This window comes from Manacus vitellinus, unplaced genomic scaffold, assembly GCF_001715985.3.
Source record: "Manacus vitellinus isolate BGI_N305 unplaced genomic scaffold, ASM171598v3 scaffold_5_pilon, whole genome shotgun sequence".
Classification (NCBI taxonomy): domain Eukaryota; kingdom Metazoa; phylum Chordata; class Aves; order Passeriformes; family Pipridae; genus Manacus; species Manacus vitellinus.
The window spans coordinates 33390709-33412986 of record NW_021940682.1 but is presented as its reverse complement, the minus strand read 5'-3'; the positions used below and the strand labels follow the sequence as shown (position 1 = coordinate 33412986).

Here is a 22278-nt window from a genome sequence, read left to right as displayed (position 1 = left end):
TGCTCAAACAGCCAGGAACAGTACGGCAGGAGAGGAAGCCCGTTCTCATATGTTGCTGACTGAACTGCCAATGGCTTGTGTTTGTAGAGGATCCAGCAATAAAACAAAGCAACCCCATCACATCAACCGTGCGTGCTAAGGATAGGTCCATTGAATAGTATTGGAGCAGTGTCCCAGACCTTCCCTTCCTCTTCAGTTGCAATAAAGGCATTAGATTTATTTAATGTCCAGAGAAAAAGTGGCATGTATTTCTCTAAACTTGTACAGAGATTTCGTTAGAAAAACAAAAACAAAACAAAAAAAACCAACCCAAACAAAACGAAACAAAAAAAAACCACCAGAAGGAAAACCCTGAGGCACTTACTAGTCAAGTTTAGGTGGAGATAAATGAACTTGATATGAACTGATGAAGTTGATTAGATGCTTTAATTGAGCTCTGGTACAGCCAAAAATCAACTAGAAATCTCCTCTGACTGGGAAGAGGTAAAAGCAGCTTACAAACAGCCTGTAATGAGAGAATCTGAGTCATCTGCATGTGCAGATGGGGTATATATACACTGGTGTGTCTCATGCCCAAGTTACAGCCTCAACAGAAATACTTTTATGGGGACTGAATGATAGTTGGGAGAAGCAGAGAGGGTAGGGAAGCAAGAAGAACAGCCAAGTAATTGAAAACATCCTCTAGAGAAGTAGCCTGCAAATGACATTTGGGATGCTGAATGTGAGCTGGCAGTATGAATGCAATTCTTACTGAAAAGTTCTTCATTGAGGTAGTCATCATTTTGGGACTGCTTGATTTGAAAGGATACACTTGTTGATAGAAACAGGTTTATCCTAGCCTTCCCCCATGGGAACAGTACCTACTGATGCTGAAGCTGAAAAATAATCTTTCAGTTTTTCTTCCACACACTCATTCTGAACTACCAACTTATGTGATCACCATGACGGTCAAGGTACACCCAAGGTGCTGTGCCCTGTGCTAACCTTAGTGAAGCCACTGACTAGCTTTAGTTCAAAGACTCAGATCAATCTACTGTGTTTTCTAAAGCAACTTGCTATTGAGAATAATAGAAGGGAATATTTCTGACATGAATAGTTTGATCTTGTTGTAGTCAGACACTTTTATTTTGAGAATTTATTGGTGCCTGCAAATACTCCTTTCTTCCATTAAGGCAGAGGTAACAATGATTTATTCAGTTTTCTGAAAATTCTAGAATAGGATAGATTAATGTAGGTAGAGAAAGTTAATAATAATTCATTTTAAATGGATTGACTCACATTTTAAATGGTTTCTTTTTCTTCTAAATTAACTGGTATTTTTGCTCTCAGTCCTCTGGACCTTTCATTGGGGAAGTGCTTTTTACAAGAGTGAAAAATTTAATATCTTCTACATGTACCACATTTCTGATGTGTACATCTTTTGGGCATTTTATAAATGACAATACCATTGTAGAACAGCAGAAAGTGAATTAGTGGTATATTCTAGCGCTTCATTCTGTGCCTGATAGACTTTGCTGTTTCTGTTTCCTATAAGTGTGTTTCAGAAGTTTAAATTTTGTTATAAAACTATACTTTCCTATTCCATGCAAGAAAAGTAATTTATTTTGAAAAGTTTTATTCCTCAGCTGGAAGAAAAGATTATTGTGAAGGTATTTCAGAAACTGACAGCACATTTGCTCAAAGATTGTCCTTTCTGTTATGTGGAGAGCCAGCAGTTTCTGCCTTGGCACCATAATAAGGAATACTTTGAAAATGGAAAGTCTAGTTAATGGGTTGCTCATGTTACAGAAAAAGAGCAAGAGTTGACCCTGGGCATTTCATGTATTCTTATTCAGCATCTTTTTTCCGCAAAGCCAGTTGGAGCTGTGATTATTTCTGTGTGTTACTTCATAGAGAAAACTCACAGAAGGAGTGGAATCTAGGGTTGGTTTTGCTTGTTGGCTGATCTGCAGTAGCCAGCCACATGTGTATGGTTAGTTTGCTGCAGATGGAGGGTAAATGGCATCACTTAAACTTGACTGTGCCTGCAGTTCCTGTTTTGAACTGACCCAGAGGCAGACGGTTGGTAGTAAAAACCTACCCTAGAAACATTTGGCAGGGAAAGTTTAAGACGTGGGTATGGGATTTAGGTATTAAATTCAATTTAAAAGATTAAGGTATGGGAACAGGCTTAGAAAAAAGGGGATTGTTAGCATACCTGCAGTGTCTGGGGAAGGTGAACATTCACTTCTGGGATGTCCTTGAGTTTGGGGCGTCTGGATGTGGGAATGCTGCGTATGCAGAACAAAACAGTAGAGCTCAGAGATTCCAGAGTTTAATATCCATTGGGGTGCTTTTCCTTCCTTGCTTTTATGGATAATGAATGAACGTGGGAGAATAATATAAGTCTAGATTTACTGTACATGTTTTAAGTTTCATATTCTTTGTAACACAAGGTAAGCTGTAAAAGTTCCAGGTTGCAGTTCTGTGTAAATCAGTGCAGTGCCATCAGAGAGATGGAGACAGTGCTTGAGTATAAGTATCAGAGCATAATTTGGAAAAAAAATAAAGCTAGTTCAGTGTTATTGAACTAGAACCTTTTCACTAACTTAAAGCAAGTAAAAACATCCAAGATTAGTAAAACTTTTCTTGTGGCCAAGCATTACTCTTGATAATTTTTCAGTCATTTAGAAACAAGCTAGTAATCTATAAGGCCAGGTAGAGATGCTTTCAGTTGTGCCTTAAAGAATGAACCTTTTATGATCCTGAATCTCAAATCTTGCTTGTATGTCTAGTGATCTGGGCTGTCATTGCCATTCTTTGCACGAATAGGAAATATTTTCTCTAAGGTGGGCATTGATTTTTGCAAAGGTAAATAATACCAGCACCTTATTTGAAAAGCAGGATTATTTTGTCTGAAAGCTCTGCATTAAACAGTACTTGGATTTTCCATAATTTTGTTTTTACCAGGAGTACTCACTGTATTCTTTGTGCTCTAGGCACGCAATAACGGCTAGTGGGTACATTCAGCTGATGATGATTTGCAAGTGCTATGCACTATCTTTTTTCTTTCCTTAAAACCATCTTTCAGGATTGTATTGTCAACCCTTAGTGGAGTTCCTGGATGCCTTCTGCATAAAATCAATGCCAGTAGCAAAGACCCTAGAGAAGGGCACAGAACCTCTCATTCATCTCTGTAGCTGAGGTGAAAACCTTTGTCAGAGGCACGGGTTTGTGAGCTTGGCTGGCAGGAGAGCTGGTGGCTGGGCAGGTCAGATGAAGCTGTGAGAGCTGCTCTTGCACCCTGCTGAGGGTGCTTGCTGGTCTTGCAAGATACCCTCAGCCCTCACATCATGTGCTTTAATTGCAGCACACCTCCCTTCCTTCACATGTGAAATGTGTTTATTCTTGCCTCAGCTGAAATCATGACCTTGGCACACAAAACAGAATTATGCATGAGCCTCCTTTTGCAGTGAAAGGATGTGACCTATGTGCTCATATTCCTCAAACTCCTCTCAGTTAATACCTTTCTTCCCACTCTCCCATTCACCATAGATTGGGCCCTGATGTTACAGTCTCAGAAGACAGCCCATGATGGAGTTAGGCAGCCTCAGAGCTCTGCTGTGAAGGGGCTTCCATTGCCTGGTTGAAAGCAGTGTTGTACTGTTGGCTGAGGGATGGACAGATGAAGAGTGTGTCTATGGGTGGATAGGAGGGAGGATGTGGTGCTCAGCCACCTCACAGCACTGTGCAGGCTGCAGCATCTAGCCAGCCTCACACATCCCCCTTTCCTTCTCTCCTTCTATTTCAGCCTACCTCTTGCTCCTTTTCTCCTTCACCTTACTCCACCACCTATTTAACTAACTAGTCCCGTGATTACAGGTCTCTAACGAAGCGCTTCCTTGTGTCCTCAGAGGAAAAGGAAGGAAGGAGGGAGGGAGGAAGGGAGGGAGGCTGGGCGAGCGAAGCCCTGTCTCTCCCGCTGACACTCACCCCCAGGGTCTTGGCTAGGGGACAGCCACTGTTGGCAGCAGTCTGGGAGGAACTTGCAGTGGTAGCGGAAGAAAAGAATTTGGCAGGGAGGTAAACCACATGATTGTGATTCATCCTGCACTCTTGAAATGTGGCAGGAGGGGTAGGAAAGGCTTTTTGTGCCAGCACTGAGAGCAGAGACGTTCATGTTCAAACATCACATTCTTTTTATAGTAAGGCATGTCTCATAGGAAAAATATTGAACTTGGCCTTCCAGGATGAAGAAAATAGGCCTAACTGTGATTTTACTGCTTGAGTCACTCACTTAATCAGTTACTGGTTGCATGTAGGAAGCCTTCTATTAGGCTGACTTGGAAAAATTGTTTTTCATTAATTATTAGTGACACTGAGCTGTTTTTCAGTTTGCTCAAAACTGCTTTCATTTGTAGTTCCCCTTATGCAAAAACACTCTAAGATACCATGATTCAGAAGAGTAATCACCTTATTCCAATCACTCAATGTAACTGCCTTCCAGATAGGGCTCTAGTTTTTGTCAGGAGTTAGTAGTTTGCTGAAAGGTTGCTGAACACAGCTGTACTGGAATTGTGGTGACTTTTGGTCCCAATTCTTCTGCCTTTCCTCATACAGGATAGCCTCTTAGCCCTGGATTGCATGTGTGTCCCATTCACATATCACATAGGAATGAAAGCAACAGAAGATGTCATTCAATATGCATGGAAGTGCAGGGTGGCAGTTTGAAGACTGTGTAACAAATCAGTTCCAGTACAGCTTAAAAATTCTAGCTTTCCTTTTGTAGGCCACATTTTTGTGAAAATCCATCATAACAAGACCATCTCCTTAGCCTTATTTCAGCCCAGCTCCTTTGTCCAGCAGGAGGTGGTTACAAACACAGCTGTGGAAGTGCAGTTCAGCTGAGGAGCACCAGTCTGCACAGCCCTGCACACTCACAAGGTCCACATTGGCCCAAAGGCTGATTGCTTCCCATGTGCCATAAATCTGCATCTGCATCCAAAAATGTAGAGGCCACAGCGTATGGAAGTTCCTCTTCCTCCCCGAGTGTGTTTATGACAGATTTATATTGATGGCTGCAGTGCACTACAGCCACAGACTTCTATTATATTCAGGCTCTCCTAACTCAGTCCCTGTTTCCTGCTGAAGGTGAGACAAGGTCCTGTATGAATGAAGGGTGAAATTACAGCTGAACTTTCTAATTGCTGTTAGTACAGGAGAACCTTTAAGAAACAGAGCAAGACCTTTTGTGTTTGGAGCTACCCCTGCCCTCCCTTTACCAGTTCACTTTATGTTAAGTTCACATTTTTCCCCCTTACAGAAAACCAGTAAATGTGTGCCTATATATATCACTGTTTACAGAGGGCATTTGAAAGGAAGGTCAGAAGTGCTTTAATTCTTGAAAAAAGCCAGCCAGTTTCAGCTACCCAGAACTTTCAAAGTGTACACAAAACCACAAATGCTGGTAACTGTTATTTCAGGCCTCGGGCTTAGACATGATAAATTAACACTGTCCAGATTTCATTTTGGAAGCAGTGCCTACTCCTGCACAGACATTCATATCCTGATGAACTCCCAGGCGGCTCAGAGGGGCAATCACCACATCCTCTGTCTGACCTTGACAGTGACTGCTTCCTCCTGCCTCCCATGCTGGGGCTGAGCTGCCAAGTCTGGGTGTGAACACCGACCACAGCTCTGAAAGCCAAGTAAATGTCAAGTTCAGCTCTTCCAGAGTATGCTAGGACCAGATACTTCTTCATTTTATCCTCCTTTTGCTCTGCCCTCTCCCTGTTTCCCTGTGACAGAAGAGGAAGAAAAATCTGATGTTTACAGTGAGGGTTTCAGAGGTTTCCAGTGTGTTTTAGGAGTGGTGCCAGTGTCTTTGGGTATTTGAAGAACCTCATCATGAAGCTGCTCTGATAAACCACAGTCTTCTTTCTGGTCTCATACCGATTTGGCACTACCGTTTTTATTGGAATAATTCTTTCTCAATTCTAAGTCTAAACTGGAAACCAGGAGGCAATGCTGAGCAGTAATCAGAAAGAGGCAGTGACACCTTGCCCTTTCCCCTCCCCTCTGTAAATATTTTTGCTTCTTACCTTTGTTGGACAAACATCCTTTTTATTTAGCTTGTTATTGTAGGCTCTGGTTGCTTTGCCAAGAGACTGGAGGAGAAGAATGGACATGAGCGGTACCTAACTCCTTGAAAGAAACTGAACCAATCCCAGAAATCATGGGATGCCTCCAGGGTGCCTCCAGGATGCCTATCCACTTCTCTTTTCATCTGTACCAGCCTCTGAATCTAGGCTGGTCAGTCATTTCTTGCTTCAATCCTTGTTTCACTACAGGATTTAATGGCTTAAGACTTAATGGTTGTTTGCAGTGGTAAATAACTCCACCTTTGATTTAAAGGGGAGTTCAAAATCTCCTGAACCACATCCTCTCTTTAAACAGCCAGTCTTTATTTTTTCCTTTAGAGCAGAAATCACTGCTGTATTACTATGTGTGATTCACCCATCAACCACCTTAGGCAGGGTGATTTCACACTGTTCCTGTCCAAACCTCTGTGTCACCCGTTGTGCCAGAGGTTGTACTTCTGGCCAAGCTGGGACATCTGAACGGCCAAGGTGTCTGCACAGGTTTAACACAGGTTTTTTGGGCTGACATACTATTGCAAACATCTGTCTGTGTCTTTAGTTTCCTAAGATATCTTTAAATGCCTAGATATATGCCTCTTCCCAAAGATACAGAGGAAGTTTGTGATAGAGAAGGAACTTCTTCTCCCTAGGGGAGGGATCCTGATGGTGCACGACAGCGGGTAAACCACTATGTCATTCAAGTAAATCACTGTGTCATTCGTGGATGTTTTTGAAGGGAACTCAAAACAAAATGGAGCATGTGTGAGGTGATGTCACCCTGGCTTCGGAGGAAGAGCCCAGGACTTCACTCTGCTCTATGGCAGTGTGACAAGTCAGGCTTCCAGTGACAGTCATTTACCCTGCTAGCCTGGATTTAATGGATTATGACTGAAATTGTTATGGTCCATTTGGTGGAAAACAAACAAATAAGCGGACAAACAGATTTGTAGTTTTAGGAGGCTACTTTAAAATGTCAACCATCTGCTAGGCAGAGGCTCAATAAATCAAGGTTGCATGAGGAGGTTAGTGCGCACACGTGTGTGCTTGTGTTCTGCAGGCTTCACATACTTCTCCAATGACCAGTTTTCTCAGTTGATACTTATTTCACAGAAGATGCTCCTAGGATTTATGCAGCTGATGACAATTAAAGAACTATGCTGGGGAGACTATGTCTCAATCTGTTTCTTTTTTCACTATAGCCAACTGCCTAACCTTGGAAGATGCTGAATATCTGCGCTTCCCATCGCATTTAATGGACACTGTAGGTGTCCATTTGCTGGAGGAATGATGTATCTTCAGATCTGTTGTTTCACTTAGTGTCTACATTAAGTGTGGGCCCAGGGGGAGATGTGTGGTACATATCTTCTAGCCTGTCCGCCTTAATGCCATTTTTGTTGTCAAGGATCCATTCTTAGGGCAACTCACCCAGGAGAGCAGTTTGGTATCTTATTCTCAGGGGAATCCCATTGAAGAAAACAGGTCAGCCTGAATGAGGGTGAGAGACTCCAGCTCTCCCTTTCCTACCAGAGAAGGAGATACTATCCCAAGTTTTGCAGTCAGTTACAGTGGCAGTGCTCCCACTGATGCTGGGGTAAGCTAGAGCTCCCTAACCAGCTCCCTCAGGGGAATATTCGGGAGAAAGCAGAACCTAGCTGTTAGCAGAAAGCTTCAGATGCTTTCATTCATTAAAAAACAAAGGGGAAGAGCTCTTGTAACATGACTGCTTTTTTTTTTCACACAACTGCAGAACGAGGTGGTGCTCTGTACAACCCAACTTTGTTTGTACACCCAGCTCGTTATGCCTTCGATGCCACTGTGCTGCTGTATGGATGTAAACCCACTTGGACCAGTAAAAGATCCTTTAAAACAAAGAGGAAAATGAACAACGTTTGCAGAGCCATAGAGGAAACACCTTTGCAAACAATTCATGCCCATTTTGTAAAACATTAGAGTATCACCCTCTAAAAGTTGCAAATAATATTTTTATTAGGTTTCAGATGCACGCACACAAACAGATGGAGCATACGCCCACATACACTGCCCCCTCCCAACTGAATGAATATTCCTTCACTCCATCATCACAGCAAGTTCTTTAATGCGGAACAAAAAATAAAAGTAGTTAACAATGTTTGTGAGGAAGCATATTGTGTTTAAGTGCACATTGTGAACAAAAAAAGGCGTTAAGGTTGTTCAGACCATAGGAAGTGAGGAGGGAGGAAATCGTGTTTGTTGAATGTGTTTATGTGAAGATTACATGCGGTTTATGCAATTCAAGATTTCAGAAGCAGATAAGGTTTTCTAAATCAGCCATAAAATTTGTATCTGATTTTTCACACCAAAGAAATAACAAAAAATGGTTTTATTTTCTCTGGAAGAAAATAGACTGAATGAGGCTTAGGGCCAAATTCTGATCTCACTTTCACTGGTGTTCAGTGAAATTGTTGTAAATATGCTGGATTTACACTGATGTAAGTGAGATTAGAACTTTGCCTGTGGCAGACAGAATGTCATCTCTGTACATCTAGTATGGTTTGGGGCTATTTTAGTACAAAAACTGTGTTGCTGTAATGTAGTTGAAAAGGTCATGGTGAGCAAATACAGACCAACATTATATAACAACTTGCAGGTTTAATATAATTTTGCTGATATTTGGCTGAGATTTTTGGATCTCTGTATAATTTTTCTGGTATAAATGTGTTTCTCATGAACAAGTTATTAACTTAAGAGAAGTAAAAAGCATCCACCGTGTGAATCTGAAAGGAATCAACACCCATATGTCATGTCCTTTTCAGCTGCTAAGTGAATGCTTGTCTTGTCCGATCTTGTAGGTTTAATTTCTGCCAGGATGCGTTTATACTCTTAAAATTAATCTATCCAGGCAAATTTTTCATTCTGCAGAACAGTCTTAGCTGCCCCTGCATAGCTCATAGGTGATGCATATTCATTTGGTATTAACGAATGAATCAGAGATTAGGTGTCCAGGTACCTTCTCCACTGACTGTAGGCCCATTCTGGTGTTTGGGTACATTTCTTCTATTTTATGGGCTAAATCTGAGGTCAGATTCTGTACTGCTGTAAGGTGGCAGAGATCTTTTTATTTCAGTGGATCTGTAGCAATTTGCACTGGTTGAGAACTGGGCCCCTAAAAGCTTGTGTCAACAAAAGATTTAACTGGAGGAAAAGCAGTAGAAAAAACTAAGTGAAGCTGTTGCTGTCGGGAGACATTTCTATTATGAAAACCTGAAGCAGTAGTGTTTTGATTATAGCCTGTTTGGTCATCCTAAACAGAATGAGTAGAGTTGGGAAAGGGGGGGACGTGTGAATGTTTCAAGGAGGTCTTTGAACAGTTTCTTCAAATGTTCATTGCATCTAAGATCCCATTTTTTGTGTGCCTTTATTTGCTCCAGAATACCGCTGGACTGCCAACAAAGGAGGGCCTGTCCTCCCAGGAATTTTCTGCATTCCTCTCTGGAGTAGGCATTTTTCTCAGCTACAAAGGGCCTTTGGCAAATTCCCTCTAATCATTGGATTTACCCTGGGCTCTGATAGGTGCCATTCATGAACTTGGTGTGCTGTTTGATGGGGCTGAAGCATTAATGGGTTCTTTTCATGATAAACAAAACAGAGTAGCATTACCAGAGGAATCACAAAGCTGCTCTTGTAGGGCAGTGCAGTTCTTTCTGCCTCCCGCTCTCTCTCTGTTCCCCTCCGTTCTCCATTTTCCTTTAATTTTTTTCTGATCATTTACTTGTTTTTATGAACGTGCATTCTTTTTTGTCTCTGAGACCATCTTCCCTGCTCTGCTCACCTCAGGAGACAGTGGGTTAGCTCACTGCATGTGCTTGGCCCCAGGAGGTGCAGTAAACCCATACAAACAGCTCAGCTTTAGCAGTTTTCTCTAAGAGTCTTATAGACCATCACAGCAGAAACATCAATGGATCCTGAATCCCATCTTCACTCTCATGGGTTTCATTCCCATCAATGGGTTTTGATTCCGTCAACAACCAGTGTTCAAACAAGGAGGGGAGGGAAAAGAAGTTATGAAAGGACTCACTTTGGTATTGAAGTAAAAGCCAAAGTTGCCTCTGCTTTTGAAGTCCATTGGTAGTGGTGACTTTGTAGTCTTTTAGACAACATATGTGGATGTTTTTCTCTTTAGTCACTGTTTAAAAGTGCTATACTGTCCTAGTAATGGGTATGTTGTGAAAAGCAATATTCTAAACTCACAGAGGTGACACAAAAGTTGTTGTATTTGTAAAAAATAAGCTCAGCAACCAGAGATAAGGCAGAACTGCATCTCTGCTTTGAAGTTGTTTCTGCTCGACTTTGTGGTGTGATGGGACCCAATAAAATGTAAACAACACATTGCTTTTTCTACTGCTTCTCCTTTCTTTGAAACGTCTCGCACGCCTTCTGATGACATATCACAATAATGGCCTGAGTGAGCAGTACAGCTCCTTTTGAGAAAAAAATTGCAGGTTTTTTTTTTAAAAAACCTTTTATTTTAAAATTCTCAGTTCAAAAAACACTGTTTCCAATTGACAGTTTCAAACCAATTAATTTTCACATTCACCACTTACTTTGTTAAATTATCTATATTTTAAACCAATACGAAATGTTTAAGTGAACATAAGCAACTGGGTTTGTTTCAGAATTTACTAAAGTCACCCAATTTTTTTCCAGAAAAAAGAATTTTTTGCTGGAATTTTCATCTCCAAAATTAAAAGAGGGAAGAATCAGATAGAAGGGAAACAAGTACGTTGTCTTCCATGTGCTGCACATAACTTCTCAAATTTTCATCTGCTGAACAACACTGTGTTTGGAAAATGTTGGGGGAAAAGCTGGGTGTACTGCAAGTATGTTGGAGACCTCTTATTAAACTTAAATCAACAGGCTACAAGTGAAGTCATTGTGGCCTGTAACTCCTTTCTATGGTACTGTGGAGACCCTCCTCATTTTTTCAGATAAGAGCCTTAACCTTAAGCACTTGATGGGCTTGTTTAGTTCGGAGGAAATGTGAGAGATTTGCTGTAATTTGGCCTAGTGGTAGCTCTTTTGGAGAAATCTCCCTAAATCTTCCCTTTTTCTTTCATCTGTTCATTTGGTTATCCATCTATCCATCTTGGTCTCATGGCAAAACTATCAGAGAAGGTAAGGCTTTTCTGATGTACCTGGGAGACAAGAAAGGCTGCCTGAGCTGACAGTCACAGGAATGGAAAGCCTCCAGAGACCCAGCTGACAGCTCTGAAGGGAGAATGAAAGTATGAGGTTGCATCTGACAGATTAAGGGGAAAATGGAGTGAGAATGACTATGATGCTGTGTAAGCTGACCAGACTGTCTGGCCTGGACATGATGGACATCTGGTGGGATGCCTGCCAGGACCTGTTGGGTGTGTTTCACCAGCTTCCAAGTGCTGTGTTTGTAGTGGGACCACACCTGACAGCGTGTGCTTGTGGAAATTTGACATCTACAGAGAAGTGAGAGAGTACAGAAAGGACTCAAGGCACTGGCTTGACAAAAGTCCAGTTTCTTTAACCTTAAGGAGACAGAAGATATTAATGACCTCAAGGCCCCAGAGCCTCTCAGCTCTTCCATATCAGCTTCCAAAACTGAAGTGCCTGATGTTTTATTAACAGTTGCTGTAACTATTAACACTTGGCACCAGTCACTGTGGTGTCCAAGGACCTTCATGCATTTTGGTGAATTAATTAAACATATTACAGCGTTTAATGCCCATGGTGGGAGATTCAGCTGTGGGCCATGTAGACTCGGAGATGCATGGTGTTTGAGTGGGACACGATTAAGGGATGCTAGCTGTAATTCCAGTCGTGCACTGACAACGTTATTTTGTATTTGTTCTTTTTTTAAATTCACCTACTGAAACATTGCCAAAAATACTGCAAGGATAATGAAATAATGTGAAAGCAACTTTATGTTCAAAATGACATATTTCATACCTCCTGAGAATATCTTGAGTGGTATAGATATTAGAGGTACCTTTAAATAATAGAGTCTTTTTTTCCAAGTCTATTGGTAAGAATTAGTTTTGCTGTCCTCAGAGAACTAGTGCTATGAAGTGCCAATCATAGTTTAATTGTGATTCAGTATGTTAATTCCATGTGACAGTCTAAAGGTCTTTGAAGTCTAATTCTTGATTGTGTCTAATCTGTTTTTTTATAGTGCTGAACTTTAAGAGATAGGCCTGCAGCTAAACTGATGCAGGTAAATGTAGTCACGAGGTCACAGTTAACGGTGATTGAAGGTGAAGTCCTTCTAATGTTCACTTGGAGACTAGAGTAGAGTCATGAAGGGGTCACTCCAGAGGTCAGTCTCCAGCCACAAGCTCACATTTTCTGCAGATCTATTTCCCATGTATTTGACTGAAAAAGGGTAAGAATAACTGTTTGAAAACTGTGGTGACTCAAGTAAAATGCTATCCTTCCCATGAAGTATAGGAAATATTAGCACGAGGAGGGAGAAGGCTGTGCTTCCTTGTGCCACTTGGCCTCTTTGAATACACTGAAAAAAGGTGTTGATCTCTGCCTCTGCTGGATGGAGTGGACTAGCAGATGAGGGTCTGCTGAGGGTCTTCTTCATAAACATACCCTTGAGTGGCCTGATTTCTCCAGGTGAAAAAAAACTTGAAGGAGAATACATGCTCTGTGTGGAAGATAAGATTTACATTAGAGAAAACCTGGCATTACCGAAAGAGCACAATGACAATTGTCTCCTTAGATCCCAGTGATGCTAATGGGTTCAGGTCTTCTTCAAGAGAGGAACAGATGACAGCATGTTTGTTTTGGACTTCATTCCAAGTTCATTGCTCCCCTCCTGCCCACAGCTATTGTGCAGCTGGGCTGTGAGCAACCATGTCCCACTGTTGCTGCAAGTTCCCAGCACCACCTGCAAGTTCCCAGCACCACCTCTCCTTTTCCTCTCAATAGTAGAGATGTTGTTCACGAGCAATACCAACTGTATGTGAGGAGATGTGTCCTCTCTGTGTTATGCACAGGGCTCTGATTTACAGCTGCAGCAAAATTTGAGATGCGCTAGTGTGGGTTTCAGCCTGAGTAAGAGTTGACTGGAACTGGCTTGGAATTTTTTTAGGATTATTTTTTTTCATCCAGAAACAGTAAATTGTTTAATCAGAGATTCCTAAGAGGAAGGGTCCATTTCAACGAATTTCCCATTTCAGCTGAAACCAATTCATTGTGTTGGTGTTTTTGTTTCGTGAGTCTTTTTTTGATCGTTTAAAGGACTTTTTAACTTTTCTTCCTCAATACTTGAAATACCAGATGCTGCATCAAACAACTGCCACTTCTCTGACCTTTAGCATGACATTTGTCAGATTATAAGGCAAAGTCACTTTGGTTTCATGTTAGTGGCATACCCTCTGTCTGGGCTTGTATGGAGGAACTAGAGCTATAGCTGGAAAGCAGAATGTGCTCTTTGATTGATAGCACCATGATCTCTTTTAACTTCAGGAGCTGTCTTTTCAGCCCCAGCTGCTTGGCAGGCAAACCAGTCTTGTGGCCAGAGAAGAGCCATGATACTGTTACCATCATGGTGGCTATTGTAGATCATGTACCTTGTGCAAAAATCATATAATTTGTCAAGTCCATTTTAGTGTTGAGAGGGAAACACAGTCTGAAAAGTTCTCACAAAGAGAGAAAAATGCTCTTCTCGTGCTAAATTCTGCGCAAGATCTTCCAGAAAGATAGTATAACCTCTTGTAGGCAGTTACAATAACCTCATAAAACTGATTGGAGGTTGATTCTTTGCTCCTGCCAGAACACCAGAACTTGGCTCACTCACCCTTTGCATTTTCAGTTCCTATATGCTCGTCAAGTATACATATTGAAGAAAGAAGGCAATTGATCATGGCAACAGCTTGCTTAGGGGATGTGGTGAATTCTTCAAGACTTGCAGTCTTTAAATCACAGTTGGATGTTTTTCTAAAAGATATGCATTACTTCACCCTGAAATTATGATGTTGATGGAAGAATTGCTGGGCAAAGCTCTAAGACTTGTGTTGTGGAGGAGGTCAGACTAGGTGATGGCAATGGCACCTTCTGGTGTCTGTTTGGTGTATTTGGGGCTTTGTTAATTACTACAACCTAAATACTGTGCCCCAGTTCAGTGTTTTATTCAGTTTGGTGTTACCATAAAGACAATTCACATTGTTGTAGCAGTAGAAATTATCTGAAAGCAAAGCTTCTTCCTTTCCAGAACTGTGTGCTGGCAAGAACTGATTGCCTGGATGGTACAGAGTGGGTGAGGTCAGTGGAGGAAAGAGGATAAGTTGTCCTAGCTGCCCCTTGCCAGTGGAGGACCCCACATAGCCGGCTGCTGTCTGGGAGCACTTCCTAATCTGCTCCAAACAAAATCACCGGGATTAGTTCAATCAGTTTAAATGGTTGGTCTGAGCAAGCCTGGCCACTTTTGTCTGAAGGGATGGGAAGGCATGCTGCAGTGCATGCTGATGGCAGAGCTGTGTGAGTGGCAGCTCAAGTTCTCAGCCAGCAGCGGTGTTGTCCTCATGTGGGAAAAGCATGCCTGTCTTAAGATTCAGAGCTGGCTCTCACTTTCCCTCTCCACTGGTCACTTCCACCTTGGAGACTGTCTCATCAGGAAAAGATGACTAGGCTTCTCATATTGCATATCTAATTATCCTGTGTCATGAGGCCTTTTGTTGCCATATTTGCACGCACTCAGCCCTTACCTGAATTCCACTGTAGTTATCTTGACTGCGCCTCCACCTCATTGAGCCTGGGTTACAGGCACATCCTTTGGAGAAGGATTTGTTTTATTTACTCATCCAGGAAGCAGAAGTTCACATCTTGTGAGTTGTACTGGCCTGCTCATTTCTGGCATTACTCTGCCACTACTACAAAAATCTGTTTATCGGCTCCCAGCAAGCAATAATTGCATTATCAACTGTATCAAGTTATCAGTGAACCTATAAAGCAGGTCTTTTCATGAACCCCTATGCCTTGCAGCCTTAGTGCTTGCAAAGCAGCACAGATGAAAGAGATTACTGGGCCTGGCATCAGTACAGACTTGTGCTGAGACCAGCCTCATTTAGTGCAAGTTTATTACCTGTGGAATTTAAAAAGGATGTTCAGTCTAGCATGTCCAACTGGCAGGAAGCAAACCAAGGCTTGATTTTTAATTCTGTGTAATATCCAAATATTTTGTTTTACAGGAACTGCTAATTTTTGTTTAATCTTTTCGTCAGTCAGCTTTAGTACTAAGGAGGCTGAGGTCTTACATAGTCAGCAGTGGTATTCTAGGTTTAAAGGAATGTAATCTGGTCAAGTGAAGAGGGAATCTGGTCTCGCTTTAGTAGTTTCTGTTGATTTGAAGAGGATGCATGACTTTTTAGACAGTTATTAACAAAGGAGGCCTGCAAGGAAGATTCAGTGTGGCTTATGGGCCTTCAATACTTGTCAGATGCCTTGAAATATAAGGATGTAGATGTCAAATGCCACTAATTCAGTTTTTAATTACTCTTCATTCTCCTTTAGTTTCTTTTACTACTTTTGATAATTCGATGTAAATAAATGACCTACAAGCAGGATGATGCCCCCACAGACACCTCATACAGCCCCCCCACACCACTCTCTAGCTACAGGCCATTTGGGGGCTGCAGAGTTGACATGGTCTAAACCCTGGGAGCGCAGCAATGTACTGGTGCCCAGACTATTTGTGAGCAGACAAATTCGATGGTTCAATATGTGCTAACCTCCTCTTTGCTTAGGTGATGAGAAAATAAAAGCAGGGCACTCGAGTCAAAGTCAGTGAATGGAATCCATGGACCTGCAGGCCATATTGAAAGCCAAAATTTGCAGGGATTGAGAACGATATGGGTTTCAGGAGTAGAAGCACACAGAGGTGCTCTGTTACAGCAGAGTATAAAATTTTGTTAGCTACTGACAAGGCTGTTTCTGTTGAAATATTATCAGAAAATTGTGTTTCAGATGAAAAATTTTGAACTGAAAGTACTTGCTCATTTCAGAAGATATTTTCTTCATAGAAAACCCAAAAATGTAAGATTTTAGAGTCCATGCCAAACTAGCATATCAGTAATGAGTTTTCCTACGAAAAGGTGATGTTGTCTCTCCTTCAGTCTGGGGAAGTATCTGTGGGGGTACGTGTGGAGCAATGGGAGGTAGCAGAGGTGCATGTGGATTTTCCAGCTTGACTGAACTGTCCAAGACCTGAATGGAATCCAAATAGTTCAGAGGTGTACCGAGATACATGACATGAACCCATTCACAAGTCTGAGGCAGAGGGGAGGAAGAAGGTACTCACAGAGATACCTCACTCATGTGAACCTTGCAGGCTAACTGTTGAACTGGTGTAAATTGGTCTGGGTCCAGTGACCTGGAGCTATGCGAAGTATGCATTAGGGGGTCGGATGCATTCAAGCGGATCTTGCCTTGTTTGCATTCATTCAGAAATTGTGCCAGTGTACAAAGCCTGACATGAGCATATATTTTAGAATTTAAAAATATAAATCTGGCTGATTTTGAATCAGTATTTTTCTTGCTTTGTGTTAGTTATTTATGACACTGGAAAGTACGAATTAGCATGGATCCCAAGGAACTGTTTGATCTAAAATAAGGAAAATTTCTTCAAAGGGGAAATGTTTAAGGGACTGATTGTTATTTATTTTATTTAGCATATAAGGATTTGGATTTGTGTCCTGCCTGTAATTCCTGTGTTTGGAGCAGTGCTGATGGAAAAATGGTATCCAGCATTTTATGAAAGGTGATACTATGTCAACAGATAGGCAATGGGTTAGGACATGTGACAGTAATCTTCCATGGCATTCAGAGCATTCAGACCATATGCTTTAAACCATCAGTAAAATACATGTCAGAGCCACTTCCTTTCCATGTTCCCCTCCCAAGGACCAAGGGGAAACCAAGGAGGGGAGCTGGGGACTGCTTTGCAGCCCTCAGCATGACGGTGCTCTCTAGAATGGAAATGGGCTTGAGGGAGCCAGAAGGGAACTGCAGAATCTTCTCTCAAATGAATGAATGAATGAATGAATGAATGAATGAAGTTCAAATGTGTAAGGAGTTGAATTTGAGATCAGCTCAGTTGGTTAAAACTTGGCGCTAATAACACGAAGGTCATGGGTTCAATCCCCTGTATGGGCCACTCACTTGAGAGTTGGACTTGATGGTCCTTGTGGGGTCCCTTCCAACTCAGAATACTCTGTGATTCTGTGAATGGACAGGGTGGCAGCTGTGTGGTGTTAGCAGGACCTGGTGGACTCATGTGAGGTTTGCTCGTGAATATTCACCGACTGTTTTTTGGATGGTCTTGTTGCAGCAAAGTCACAGAAATAAATGGTGGAAGCATGGCCATAGGCTATTGTTTCTAATCTTGCTTTCCTGCCCTGTCCTGTCCTGGTTTTCATCTGTAGGTTGTAAGAGCCTTTTAACATTTGTAGTTTAACATGTGTAGTTTGCAGAGGGAATAAAGGCTAAAGAATGTTAAAAAAATATTTCTGTCTTTGGAGGCTAGCATTATTTTTCAACTCAGTTAAAGCTCATTGTCAAGAGCTCCCATCTCTACCCACAGCTTCTGCTCAGTGAATGCAGCAGTCACAGGTACAAACACAAGTCCCAAAAGTCAAGAGAATAATTTGGGATCACTTTGGAGTGCACATACAACCTGGGGGATCGTGGGAAACCCCCTTTGTACCTCTTTGGCTCAGTCTGGAAAACTGAAAGTTCAGACTGGAGGAAGTACCTCAAACCACAAATAAACTGTTCTATCCATTTGAAGGTAATGGGCCAAAACCTGGTATTTTTACTCAGGCAGAACTCTCACTGAACTCGTTGGGCAGTTTGTCTGAGAAAGGGTATCAGATCTCTCTCTGGAGTTATATGTTAGGACCAGCATTTCTGAACCTTCCACTGGTAGTGCTCATCTGCCCAAAAAACAAACTACTTGGGAAGGGAGCAACGACAGAGTCCTGTGTGGAGGCTGTAAAATGGTTTATATTCTGTATTAATATTGATTTAGCAATCATAAAATGTTTTAAAATTAAACATTTTTCTGTTTAAATGTTAAACATTGGCATTTCTCCTCATCTTGACTTTTAAATAAGCCTTGAAGGTGACTGTTGACTGGTTTGCAGTCATTTCTTGCCATCTCTCCTAGATAACTTTTTAGTAGCACAAAAGCTTCCAGGCAGAAGAGGGTACCAAACAGCTAATTGTAATTGCAAGGGTTATTTCCAAATCTTCATCACTGATTCTTCCTGTTGAGAGGTGTTCCTTACCATTTAAACTTTCTGACTGGCAGCCCTGGTCATCCAAAGTGTCACCTAGATTGATATTTCTGAGTTCAGCACAGCGTGGAGGGGAGCAACCTACTCAGGTTGCTACCTACTCCTTGGAAGTTCAGTGACATCTTCCTTAATTGAGTAAGAAATGACTCAGCATTTTATGAGCATCTCTCAACACAGTCATAATTTTATCACAGCCCTTGTGCAAGCAACCTCTGAGTCAATGCCAGCTCTCAGCTCTCTTCTGCCAGGAAGACCTTGCCGTCTGCTGAATCTATGTACCTGGGCAGGACTCCCTGAAGGGAGGAAAATTCTTAGCTGGTTTGTGAGAGTCCTTTTATCTGGAAAAGGGAATGGTGACTTTATACCTCTTTGCATTTCTTCTTGGGCAGGAGAAGCAAACTAAGCTCATACAAGTTTGGATAGCTTTGGATCTGCTTGTGCCAGTGCCACATCTGCAGCCTAGACTTGCTGGCATAGCAGCAGCTTTCAGTCTTGTCCCTGCGCCATGACAGAAGAATCTGCATTACCCTTGGCACTGTGTAACACGGAGCTCCCCGGCGGCAGGATGGCTTTGTGCTGGCCATGGCAGCGCAGCTCCCTGGTGTGCATGGGGCTGGACAGTTAATTCAGGGAAGCTGGTGATGAATGCACTCCTATGCTGCACCTCATTCATGCAGCCAGCCAAAAAGAAAGTTCCCTTTAAACCAGCCACTAATACTCAGTGCCCTCCCTTAGCAGTCTCCAGTGCTGCAGCTTGAAATAGAGATATGTCTTGAAACCGTCATACAAAAAATTGCTTCAAGGCATTCCTCCCAGCAGTGATTCTCTGGGATGTGTTCTCTCAGCTGAGAAGAGGCAAACTGTGCAAGAACATTCCCACAGTCACGCTTCCTCCTGAGCCATGGAGCGAGATCAACAGACTTCCACCAATAAAGCCATTTTTAGAAATATTTCTGCCTTCAGTCCAGTCGCCTCATGCTCACCATTTGGTATGTTTCTCGGTGGCAGGGTGGTCTCCTTGGGAGAAACAATGGGCTGTTGTGGACAACCCTCTCCCCCCGTTATTTCAAGCAGCACATGTTTCCTGACATGAGCATGACGGGATGTAACATGCAGCCTCACCGCTCACTGCCCCAGCCGCAGCTCCTCAAAGCAGGTACTCTGCTATGCACTGCAGGGCATGACTCTTCCCCACCAGTGTAAGCTTGGAAGGAGAAAACAAAACAGACAAAGATAAGTTTGAAGTGGTGGGAAGAAGGGTGCTAAAGCTGAATGGACTCCTTGTGGTATAGAAAATGGATCAGAAATGTGCAGCAGGATTGCAGCTTCCTTCTGACAGATCCCCTCCTTCCTGCCCAACCTCATGGCTGTGCTGAGAACACTAAGGCAGTAAAATTGCTATAGTTTGTATTGGTGGTCACCAAAAAATGCCCCTGCGGGAGAAAAAATGCTGAAAGGCTGACGTTTATTTTGGGGCTATTTGCTACAGCTGTTGTGAACGTGGCAAGGCTTGCAAGTATCTAGGTGGGGGCAGCTTTCCTTCCACTGCCCATGGTCCCAAAATACTGCATTCTCACACTCAATGAATAAAAGAGTAGATGGAAGACATCCAAGTGCCTGCAGAAACCATGCTCAAGCATCCTGTATTCCTTCAGGGAAATAAATCCTCTGGCCGCATCCACCACCTCATTCTTCAGTGCTGTTTGCCTAGCAAGAAAGGATGCACTCAGACATCAGCCCTGCTGCAAAGGAGGGCTGGCCAAGCAGGAGTAGACTGATGAAACAGCTGAGTCACTCCCATACTCCTGTAAGGGTAACAGGGAGAGCTGCCTGTGAGGCACACATCTTTCAGCAGTGAGTTGTTTTGTCTTCTCACTATTAATCGCTAATGACCATGAAAAGCTAGTGAGAGACCAGCTAGGACACCCGTTTCTCTGTCATGCTTTCAGGGACCCAAATATTTTGGAATAATGAAATAAATGTTGTCAGTCCAAAATAATAACACTTTACAAAGTGGAAATGTAAATTTCCTGCGATATTCCTGAATATCAGGTGCTATTTCCTGAGATATTGTTTCTCACCTACAGGAGAATTGATATTATGAACTGACTAAGGAAAATTATTATGATATCAAGCTCCATCGATTAAAGTAAAACAATGAGAGCATAGTAAACTGAGTAAAGTAACAAGCAAGAGAAGGCTTGGATTTTGTATGTTTGTTGCTGGGGTTTTTTCTAATGCTGTGGGCAATGAATCTGGCTAAAAGCAGAAACACTCCTTTTACAGAAAAGGCAGCAGCAGAAAGGAAATAGGAGAAAATGTTAAGCATTAAGTTCAATTGCTTTTGAGGGCATAAGGACATAATACGTAATAATTCATAGCATTAGTATTATTAAATAAAAAAATAGCTGGGTAACAAGTTAAATAATACCTATATGTGTTCAGCAAAGCAGACAAATGCTCACTCAAGCTTCCAGTGTGGTCAGGAACAAGCATGTCTGTGTTTCTGCTAACTAGATTTTTCTTTTAAAATAGGGCAATCTGTTGCTGTCAGTCAAAACTCACAATTTTGTTTTTGATTTCCTATAAAGGAGGCAAACTGTTAGGTTTACTGGTCTACACTTCATGTATCGCATTTGAGTGAAATCCATCTAACATTTTCTTATGTACATAATACTGTTTCCTCAAGTGCATTCAAAACCAACACCTACTTAAAGCAAAGACTGATAACTGATTTTAAATTGCTTGTGAACAGGCATTGCAGCATATTCCTACATATATATAACTTTATAGCTGGAAGACATATAATATATTGGCTCACCCTTTAGAACGTCTAAGATTTGTTTTCTTCAAGTGCCCATGGCTATCAGATTATATAGGCTAACTGAGAAACAAAGTAAATACCTCCAAGGACACCTGGCTGCTGTGCTGAGATTCCCTTTTATTTCTCATTCACTTAGGAAAAATACCTTTTTGTGGTACTCAAGAAGGTTTTTGTTGGAGGTGTTGCTTTTCAGATGAGATGTAAAATCAAGGCCTTGACCGCTTGTGGTCATCAGAGTTCCCATGGCACTTTTCAAAAGAGTTGGGATTTTGAGCCTGGTGTACTAGCTAAATTCAAGTCTGGATAATTACATCCTTCCTCCCCTGCCACATACACTGGATACGCTATTCTTCACCTCATGCCCCAACTGTATGTAACACTGTCTTGTGCTGTTAAAGCTGCTGTCAACCCTCATCCCAGAAATGGCTGCATTGCAGGGCAGAGTGAAACAGATCCCTTTAAAAAGTTCCCATGTCACTTCAAGTGTGCAAATCACTTTAGGACCTGCAGAGATGGAAAGGATATTCAAATATAAGATTACATATTTAAATATTGTGATTACTTTTAGTTATCTGATATTTATATCTAAACTTTTCATACAAAAATATGGCCACAATACAGCCATCTTGTGCGCTTTGGTGGACGAAAAGAAATATAAACAATGTATTTCTGTTTTTCCTCTCAGTTCCTTCCACATAATGGGCAGTGCAGAGCCTTGTTCCCATTTGTGCGTAAGCAGAGGAGGTAGTGTGAATTTGGTCCCCTTCTTGCCTGCCATCTCTCCTTGCCACTTTCATTCCTCCATCCTCTCCCTTTGGATCTTTCCCACTGTGTGACCCAACCAAAACTTCCTGGCATTGTTTCCTACTAGCCTAAGATTTCCAGAAGCACCTAGGTGTACACACACTGACCCAAGTTGTTTCTCCACCCCTCCTCCAAATGCTGTCCTTCCTTCGCTGGTGGCCTCCTAGTTGGCCACGGGGTTTGCCTGGCTCACAGCAACCTGTGGTGTCTGTGGGGCTTG

The 22278-nt window shown here is 42.1% G+C and overlaps 1 protein-coding gene across 1 annotated transcript in view; it reads left to right on the top strand.

The window, feature by feature from the left end:
- HMGA2 (high mobility group AT-hook 2) overlaps positions 1–22278 on the top strand; it is a 103767-nt gene that overhangs the window by 51702 nt on the left and 29787 nt on the right. The gene's annotated exons all lie outside the window — the stretch shown is intronic.